A 9,636-nucleotide genomic window follows, 5' to 3' on the forward strand; every position below is an offset into this window, starting at 1 on the left:
ATTGTGAACCAGTTTTCTAGAAGTCTCATTAACCAGAAATGTCATAGCAATCACACCAAAAGTAAAGAAAATGTTGGAAGGGTAATTAGTCATTGTGGTGGAAGTTAAATACTCCAGGATGTGGGGAGGGAAGCAGGAGGTAATTTAGGAGTAAAATCAAATTTCTCACCTGGGTGACACACATGGTCTTAGACCCCCAATCTCTGTGAAAATAAAAAATTAACAGAAGATTGGGATTTCCCTGGATGAAAATTACCTGCTCAATCAGGTAAGCCTTTATAGAGACAAATACCTTCCCATCACACACTCAGGTAATCAACTCTTATGTTGAGATTTATCAACAACCTTCAAAGCTTTATTTTCAATGAGCAAAAGATTCACTGGCATAAAAATTCTGTTTTCTCGTTAGTCTAATTAAGGCAGCAAACAAGGGGCTCAACAACAAAACAGGAGTCAGCCAAAATCCATGGGGGATAGTTGGATCCCACTGTCCCAGGGTCTCCCCCTGCCTACCCACAACATGACAGCTGGGACAGGAAAAGACATCGTGGCTTTTGTTTAATACCACCCCATCCTTGTAGTTTTAGTGAGAGCACTGGTAGCCAGTTACTCACTTTTGAGGACAATTGATGCCTTTGGAACTGAAGAAGTCAAAGGAAGACGTGAGGAGAGAGAAAATTACCAGTAACTGAATTAAACCCAAGAAACCAGACAGAAAAATCAGCCATGTGTATGAAAGGAAAAAAAAACAACCCAAGATTTCTGAATGATTAAAAAATCAGCACTGAGTTGTGTCCACAGAGGGATGAATTACGATAGATACTCAGGGATAATTATGCAGAGAAAGATCCTTAAAAAGTGTGGTTTATATTGAAGGGAGAAAACAGTATTCCAATATGGTCTGAGTGCTGGGAAGTTTGTGTTCATTTTCACCAAATGATTGTATGAAACAGGGACTGAAACATGGACTGAGCCCATTTGATTTCTGCCCCAAGCTTGGCTGATTAAGTTCCCATTGGCTAGCAGAGGTGAGTAACCTATGGCCTTGAGGCCACATGTGGCCTTCTAGGTCCTGGAGTGCAGCCCTTTGACTGAACCCAAACTTTATAGAACAAATCCCCTTAATAAAAGGATTTGTTCTGTAAAACTTGGACTCAGTCAAAAGGCCGCACCCAATGACCTAGAAGGCCACATGTGGCCTCGAGGCTGCAGGTTCCCCATCCATGAAGGGAGCCTTATCAGATCCCAACACTGAGATGGAAAATGTTGTGGTGAAAAGGGCAGGACTGATAGACAAGCAGGAAGCTCCCAGGGTTTCTTTCTGTTCTTGTTGGCCATGGCCTTGAGGTGATACTTTGCATATCTCTCAGTCAGTCCACAAGAGAACCGATTTGCCCCATAAGGCAAGGAGGTACCTAGTTCCAGCGATCACGATCTGAAGACATACACAGCTTGGATCACATCCCTTGGATCGCTGTGGCAGATGGGGCACTCATTCATCAGTTTCCCACACTTAGTACAAGTGACCATGTGGCAACACTCCAATAGGACACAGCTGATAGGTGAGTCCATGCAAATCTTACATCTATTTTCCTCTGTACTAGATGATGCTGGCTCCCCGTTTTGATCTGCGTCGCCAGACACAAAATGCTGGAGGACCTTCTGCTACCTGTACAGCTGGGTGACCCTCTCCATCAGCTCCCACTTCTCACAGCAGCCTTTGCAATTCACAAAATCCTGAGCCACAATCTCTTTGAGCTGCCATACAGTGAGGATCTCAATGTCTTCCACATTCACACAATAGACTAGCACAAAGCTGTCCTCAGAGTCAATAGACTGCACTGCATTTCATCCTCCATAAGGCGGCTTTCTACATTCTCCAGGCATATCACTTCTTCTTGGTTCTGTGGCACATGGCCATTAGCCTTCATTCTCGTCAGCTCTTCTTGATGAAAGGCTGTGGTGAGAAAACACTGTCAGAGATAGTAGAGGTGAACGCTGTTTCCTACTTGGCCCAAGCAGGAAATGCAGAAATTCTTACAATCCAAGCACGTGTGCTACTTGTGCTGCCAAAGTGGGTCCCACAGTTCTCGTAGCTAGGTTCAGAGCCCATAAGGGAAGGGATGTAGCTGTACTCAGGGCAGGAATATGCTTGTGTTCTGACTCCCTGGGGCTGCTGAGTCTCCTCAGGATGTCCATCCTGACAGAACCAGTTGCAGCAAGTTGCCCATGTGATAAAACCTGCCATTGTCCCCAGCTCTACCTGTGTGGAGGCAGGGGCCTAGCTTCTACATCCAGGTCTGGGAAAGGTTGCTTCAGGTGCCGTGGTGTCAGTGGCCATGATGTTTCCAGGGTTAAGGGGCCGAGGTGGGGGTGGTAGTGACATCCTCCCCTGTGGCCCTAGGAAATCCAATTCTGTTTTTTAAGATGTTATTTTCTTCAGTATCTTTTGTATCTCTTTTATCAAACCGTTAATTCTCTTTTCGTAATTTTCTTGCATCACTGTCATTTCTTTTTCCAATTTTTTCTCTACCACTCTTCTCTTTCTTTAACTCTTCCAGGAATTTGTATTGGGCTTGGGTCCAATTAGCATTTCTCTTTGTGGTTTTATTTGTAGCTGTTTGTCTTCTTCTGAGTTTATACTTTGCTCTTCCTAGCCACTGTAGTAACTTTTTATGGCCAAGTTCTTTTGTTATTGTTGTTTGCTCATTTTCCCAGCCTATTTCTTAACTTTGAACATTATATTGAAGTTGGGTTCTGCTCACCTGGCAGGAAAGCACTGTCTCAAGCTTTAGGTTTTTTATGCTGCTTTTTTAAAGAACTAGTTCAGGGTGTCTACAAGTTTTTGGTGCTTCTAAGGGGGTATGATTGGGGGACAGGTGTATTCACTACTCTCCTGATCTGCATTATGGCCTTTATCCTTCTCCCCTGCATCCACAAGCATCAGAGCTCCTCTTGGTCCTGGAACTATGACCAAGGCCCCTGCTCTTCTGCAGCCACAAGTGCTAGTGCTCCTCTCTGCCTTGGAACTGTGACCAGGGCCCCTTCTCCCCTGTGACTGACCAAAAGCTTTCCTCTCCATGCTGGAACTGTGGCTCAGAATTGTGTATGAGCATTACAGTTGCCAATCAGTGCTAGCTTCACTCAGTGTCAGCAAAGGGCCCCTGGTTATCTGTTTCTGACTTGTTTCTGACCAGCTGTCCAACTCTCCTCCCATCTCTGGGCTGACATGTCCTAAAACTGCTGCTGCATTCTCATAGCCGCCTCCAAGACCCAGGGCTGGTGCTTCTACTGTGCTCTGGGCTGACTCTCACCCCAATGTTACAAATCTCTCTGGCCAACCTCTTAAGTTGTCTCAGGCTGTAAAAATGTCTCACTCTGACCGTTGTTGGCTCTGCCACTTCAAATTGATTTATGGAGTTATTTTAAAATTGTTTAGAGGACAATGTTGGGAGAGTTCACCCCTGTGGCTGCCTCTAATTTACCATCTTAGCTCTGACTCCTCCCTGAACCAATTGGAATAATTCTTGATATTAACCCTGGCTCTTGAATAGGTTCCCTGTAAGTGTGTAATGGCTTCTTAGCTACCTTAGCAGGGATGACCCTGGCCTGTGACAAGTTTTAATGATTGCTGAAAGTATCATCATTTGTACACTAGCTCTGATTCCTGGTACTGTTTCTGTTCATCATCACCACTTTGTATCCAGAGACCTCTAAAGAGCGAAGATTTGGCAACACCTGACACATGGACCAGATTGTCAAAATTCCATACTTGGTCCTTTTTTAGAGTGGAGGTGAAGACTGACTCTCTTGCTTTTATTCTCCTCCATTGTTCACTCATTTGGGAGTCCAATACATTGTTGTTTTTCTCTTTATTTTTTTTTCTTTTAAGTACACTAAGCTCCTCCTCCAGTTCTACTTATAATGGATTTCTTTCACCTCTGAAGTCAAAGTGGTTCAGTAATGCCATTTAAGTAATGGAGAGGGGGAAGCTAGGTGGTGCAGTGGATAGAGAACCGGCCCTGGATTCAGGAGAACCTGAGTTCAAATCTGGCCTCAGACACATAACACTTGTTAGCTGTGTGTCCCTGGGTAAGTCACTTAACCCCCACTGCCCAATCAAAAAAAAAAATAAGGTAATGGAGAGTCCTCTAGACCTTTAGGACCTTGCCACCATAGGCTATTGTATCATAGAAGCAACAGCTACACCACAAAAGACTAGACTAGTTTTTCTTTAAAAGTTAATCTAATAAGCCTTCAGATTTAATTGGTTCAGGGAGCTAAGGTTCAAGTCACTGAAAAAGCTTCATGATTGCCTAAATAGAAAAGCCAGTGTAGAATAATTATGAGGATTTTGCCCGCTAGTCAATTTACACACACACACACACACACACACACACACACACACACACACACACACACACACAGATCTATATAGCTATATATCTCTATCTATCTATCTATCTATCTATTCCAAAAAGATACTTTAAGGAACAGATGACACTAGCTCTACAATAAAGTTGATTGTCATCATCACTCCCTTAGTTATCTGCCTTCCATAAGCTCCCAATGTAACAAGGGGGGCCTACAGTACAGTACAGTACAGTATAGTAATGTGTGGAAATGGCCTCTGATCTCAGTGAAGTTGGGAAAAAGGACACTCCTACTCCTTCATAAAGAGTAGGCCTCGTTCTCAGTCTGGGTTCTTAAGTTGTTGATGATCACTGTACAAGTGAAGAGCAGATTGTACAGCTAGCTGGCTGTCTGTCTGAGGCTTTTCTGTATTCCCTCTTCTTCCCCTTGACTTTATGGCAGTCAAGTCAAGGATCATTTATTAAGCAACTTCTCATGTGGCAATCTCTGAGCTAAGTTCTAAGGATACAAATATAAGCAAAAAAGAAAAACAGTCCTTGCTCTCCAGGCAAGGGGAGATAAAAAATAAAAGGAACTGAAAAGGGAGTCGGGGGAGTACTCACTAGGGGCATGGTGGTGAAGTCCGGAGAATGAAGGATAGTTATTCTGGGCCCTTATTCAATGGAGGTTCTGGGAAGAACTAAACAATGGGAGAAGGAGCAGTGGGGCAAAGGGAGAAAGCAGTTGAAGAATAATGATAAAGGCCAGACAGTGAAGTATGACTGGTCTAGACCTTTCCTTAAAAGGTATAGCTCTAGGAGCATCTATCTGTCTTTAAAGGACTCATTGTTGATATAATTTTATTCATCCCACATTTGTACTGCCATTGAATGGTCCCATCCATGTCAGCTTGGAGTATGTAAAGGGAGTATGGAGTATGTAAAGGGAGTATGTTTAACACACCTGGCCTCTCAAAGTCCTTCCAGATGTCTATATTCTATGTCCACAGATCAAGATCCTACAGCAGGATAGCAGTACTTTAATTTGTACTTATTTCTTTATCTTCATCCTTGCCCAAGTGGGCCTTAGGCAGTTACCTGAAGGACAGTCTTGTGACTTCTTATTCTCATGAGATGGAGTGACTTCGAATAGTCTGAGAGACTTTAGCTATAAGAGACAAGTAGAGGAAGCACAGAGTGGTGGGGTTAGGAAAACAGACAAATCCAGGTTTTGCATAGCTAAAAGGAGCCCCTGTAGCCTTGGGCAGGTGGGAAAGACAGAACCCCTAACACGTACCTTGATTCCCAATGCCTGCTGGGTGTAAGTGAGACTACATATCCTTTAAAATTGATTATTTTAATCTATTATTAATGTAACAGTCCTTCCATTAAGGTTTGAGCTGACTACCTTGCAAGGGGGCCTAAGTCAGTAAAGACTCAGACATGCCAAGACAAACCCAGGAACTATATGATCATAATTACAAAATGCTCTTCACACAAATAAAGACAGATCTAAACAACTGGAGAAATCTTAATTGTAGATGGGTAGACCAAGTCAACATAATAAAAAATGATACTTCTGCCTAAATTAATTTACTTGCTCAGTGCCATACCAATCAAACTACCAAAGAATTATTTTGTAGAGCTAGAAAAAATAATAACAAATTCATTTGGAAGAACAAAAGGTCAAGAATATCAAAGAAGTTAATTAAAAATATAAAGGAAGTTGGCCTAGCAATACCAGATTTCAAACTAGGTTACAAAATGATAATCATCAAAACAATCTGGTAGTGATTAAGAATAAAGTAGTGGATCAGTGGAATAGATTAGGTACACAATATGCAGGTATAAATGACCACAGTAACCTAGTGTTTGATAAACTCCAAAATTCAAGCTTTGGGGACAAGAGCTTACTATTTGACAAAAACAGCTGGGAAAACTAGAAAGCAGTTCGGCAGAAACTAGGTATAGAACAACACCTCACAAGGTCAAAATAAGGACATGATTTAAACATAAAGGGTGATATCATAAACAGATTAGGGGAGCATAGAAAATTTTATCTATTAGATTTATGAATAAGGAAAGAGTTTATGACCAAAAAGAGACAGAAAAGATCACAGGAAGTAAAATGGATAATTTTGATTACATGAAATTAAAAAGATTTTGCACAAACAAAATGAATGCAACCAAAATCTCTTGGGACCATAATTTTATATTGTTCTAGATTTTTATTTCAGATATGATTGTCTGAATTATCATGCCATGAGTTGCCCAAAGGGAGTGCAAACTGAGAATTGCTACAAGTGGATTATCTGTGCCTAGGAAAAAGTTGAGGGAACAACCTTGGTATAGGCTAAGATAGGATCCTTTGATTCACTTTCCCCGCTATATATTTTCCTTCTGAACAGGAAATTTTCCTGCCTGGTTAATTCTGAGCCTGGCTCCAGGCCCAGTGCTCTGTCTACTGAGCCACTTAGCTGTCTCCTTTAAGGATTGTACTAAATTGTATTGAGTCTTATTACTGGCAGATTTTAGCAGGATTTCCTAGGAATCTCTGCAAGTGACTTGGAACCGGAGAAGTAGATCTATTAGGAGGAGCTCCCTTCAGAGCTGTCCTGAGAACGAGACCTTTTCCAAAATGTCCAAGGGAAGATGTTTCCAGGGACCAGACAACTTACCTGGGACATTTGGGACTCAAGATGGAAATATGCTGATTAAATGGACATTGGAATGGGTTACCAGGTTATAAGGAGACTTGATGTTATTTAATATTGATGATTGCTGTTATATTACTTTAGTTTTTTGTTTCATGGTGTTTATGTTTGCTATGTCTCTTAGTTACCTTGGTGATCTTAAATGCAGCTATGAACTGACCTCGCCTGATCCCAGAGCCGCAAATTGCCTGAGGGCAATTGAAACCAGTTAAAAGGAGGGCTATTGAAATCAACTGAAGAAAGGAGCCCCCCCTAGTTCTGATTATTTTATAAAACAAACTTCATTTGACCTTTGCTGTTGCTGCCACTCTAGAGTATCCCTCTGTCTTCTCTATGGACTTTCTAATGAGAAATGTATTTAACCCTGCCCTCCACTCCACCCATCTGGGGCACTCCAGTCCTCTGGTGCTTCATGGTGGCCCCAGATCAGATCATGATCCCTTTGCCTCCATTAAAGATCGTAGATTTTTTTCTTTTTTTTTTTTTTGGCTAGGCAATGGGGCTAAGTGACCTGCCGAAGGTCACACAGCTAGTAAGTGTTATGTGTCTGAGGCCAGATCTGAACTCAGGTCCTTCTGAATCCAGGGCTGGTGCTGTATCCTCTGTGCCACCTAGCTGCCCCTGAAGATTGTATTTTTTGCTGCTTTGGTAGTGTTCTTTATTTCAGGTTGACAGTGACATGTAAATCTTTTCTCTCAAATTGGTCCATGGTGAGTCTTCTAAGTGGTTTGACCTGTAGCCTGACTTTGTTTACTTATAGAGACTAACAAAGTTTTTCTCCTTATGGGATATATGAGATTATGGCTCTGCCTTGTTGTGGTCTAGGGGTTATGGAAACCCCGAAATACGAGGGTGTGGGGCACGGCTCTGACTCGAAAGAATTCAGCTACTCAAGACTTCTTTCAGTCCAAGTAGAGAGTTTATTGTAATACCAATAAAATCAGGCCAGACTTCTAGTGAGTTTGCCCAATTTAATGGGGGCAAGATCAACACTTTTATACAGAAAGACTGTGGGAAGATCTGGATGGGATCTAGGAGGGCAAGTAAGCTGATTCAATAATCAAAGTGGGCTGGGGTGGGCCAGATGCAGACAATGGAAGGAGTGAAGTGGCCAGAGAGCCATAGTGAAAGGGTAGTTAAAAGGATTGTTGACTAAAATGGGCAGGGTGCCTCACTTGAACACAAGGGGTCTGGGTTCAGAGGCTGGGTTCCAGAAATTTGTGGGAAAGTTCAAGGACCCTTCTTAGAGGTTCAGGTCCCTCCCATACCTCATCACTTGTACTTTTTGTACTTCTCACCTCACCCCTTTGATGCACCATAAGGTAGACTATCATTCAGTCTAGAAATCCCTAATAGATGAAGCATTTAAATAAGTGATCATAAGGGTCAAGACCCCCAGGACATAGAATGGAATATTGCATTAAAATAGCATTAGTGACTCCATTTTGTCCTTATCCACTATTTCATGAAATTAAGTTTCAACTTCTTGGTCATCACCGGATTTTGGAGAAGTCACAAGATGACTGCCCCCTCAACTGTCACCTGACTTAAAGATGTCACAAAACTTCCCTTCTCTTTCTCACCTCAGTGTCTCCTAATTCTCTTCTTCAATTAAAAAAAACACCTGGTGTTTCAATCCCTATAATCATGTTTTTCCTGTTTTTTATTCCCTCCAAATTGTATATTAGCTGTGTTGAAGCCAATGGTTAGTCCTTGGCTACCAAGAGCTTTGGATGCAGTTTGTTTCTGCAGCTACTTGCATTGTTGTCTGGGTGTAACTACTAGGTTTCTTCATTCTATGGAAACAAAGTTGAGTCTGTGAAAGACTCAACTTCTCTATCTATACAATGATCTAAGACAATTTCAAAGAACCCAAAGAACCCTTTCTATATCCAGAGAGAGAACTGATGAACTCTGAGTGCAGATTGAAGCATACTTTTTTTTTTTTCTGTATTGACATGTGCAAGAGTCATACTAGATGAATAGGCAAGGATGGGTGGAGAGATATGCATTGTTCGAGGGAATAATCAAATGGATGTGATCACAGACCCATTTGAATATAAGAAGAACATAAGAAAAGAAATGAGCAAAACCAAAAAGAAACATACAAATAGAGATTGTAAATGAGTCTGCAAGTTTTTAAAGTTTACCAGTTGCTAATCTCTAAACAAAAGATCTGTATATTGATGTTACAATCAATATAGTAGAAATCAAAGTTTCTGCTTATTTTTTTTACTACTTCTTTAGAACTCATAAGATATTCCACAGGGAGAATTTTCAAGATTTGGGAATTTTGTTGGCATGGGCAGTGAAGCTGCAGGAACCTGCTAATTCCAAGGTATTTGGCTTTGGGAGAATGGGGACGTGATTAGGGAAGGCTTCATATAGGAAGAAACTTTTGGCCTGGGACTTGAAGAATGAGTAGGATTACCATAGGATCTAGCATTCTAGACAGAGGAAATAATTTGAACAAAGACAAAAATATGGATATGTGCAAGAAGTGTACTTCGTTACTATTATTTTGTCTAGACAATGGGGTTAAGTGACTTGCCCAGGGTCACACAGCTAGT

General features: G+C 41.6%; 1 pseudogene; it reads right to left on the reverse strand.

Moving 5' to 3' along the window:
* Positions 1-1,428: 1,428 nt before the first annotated feature.
* LOC110211665 (E3 ubiquitin-protein ligase rififylin pseudogene) lies at positions 1,429-2,248 on the reverse strand (annotated as a pseudogene).
* Between the last annotated feature and the right edge of the window lie 7,388 nt (positions 2,249-9,636).

This window comes from Phascolarctos cinereus, unplaced genomic scaffold, assembly GCF_003287225.1.
Source record: "Phascolarctos cinereus isolate Bilbo 61053 unplaced genomic scaffold, phaCin_HiC Scaffold_2;HRSCAF=192, whole genome shotgun sequence".
Classification (NCBI taxonomy): Eukaryota; Metazoa; Chordata; class Mammalia; order Diprotodontia; family Phascolarctidae; genus Phascolarctos; species Phascolarctos cinereus.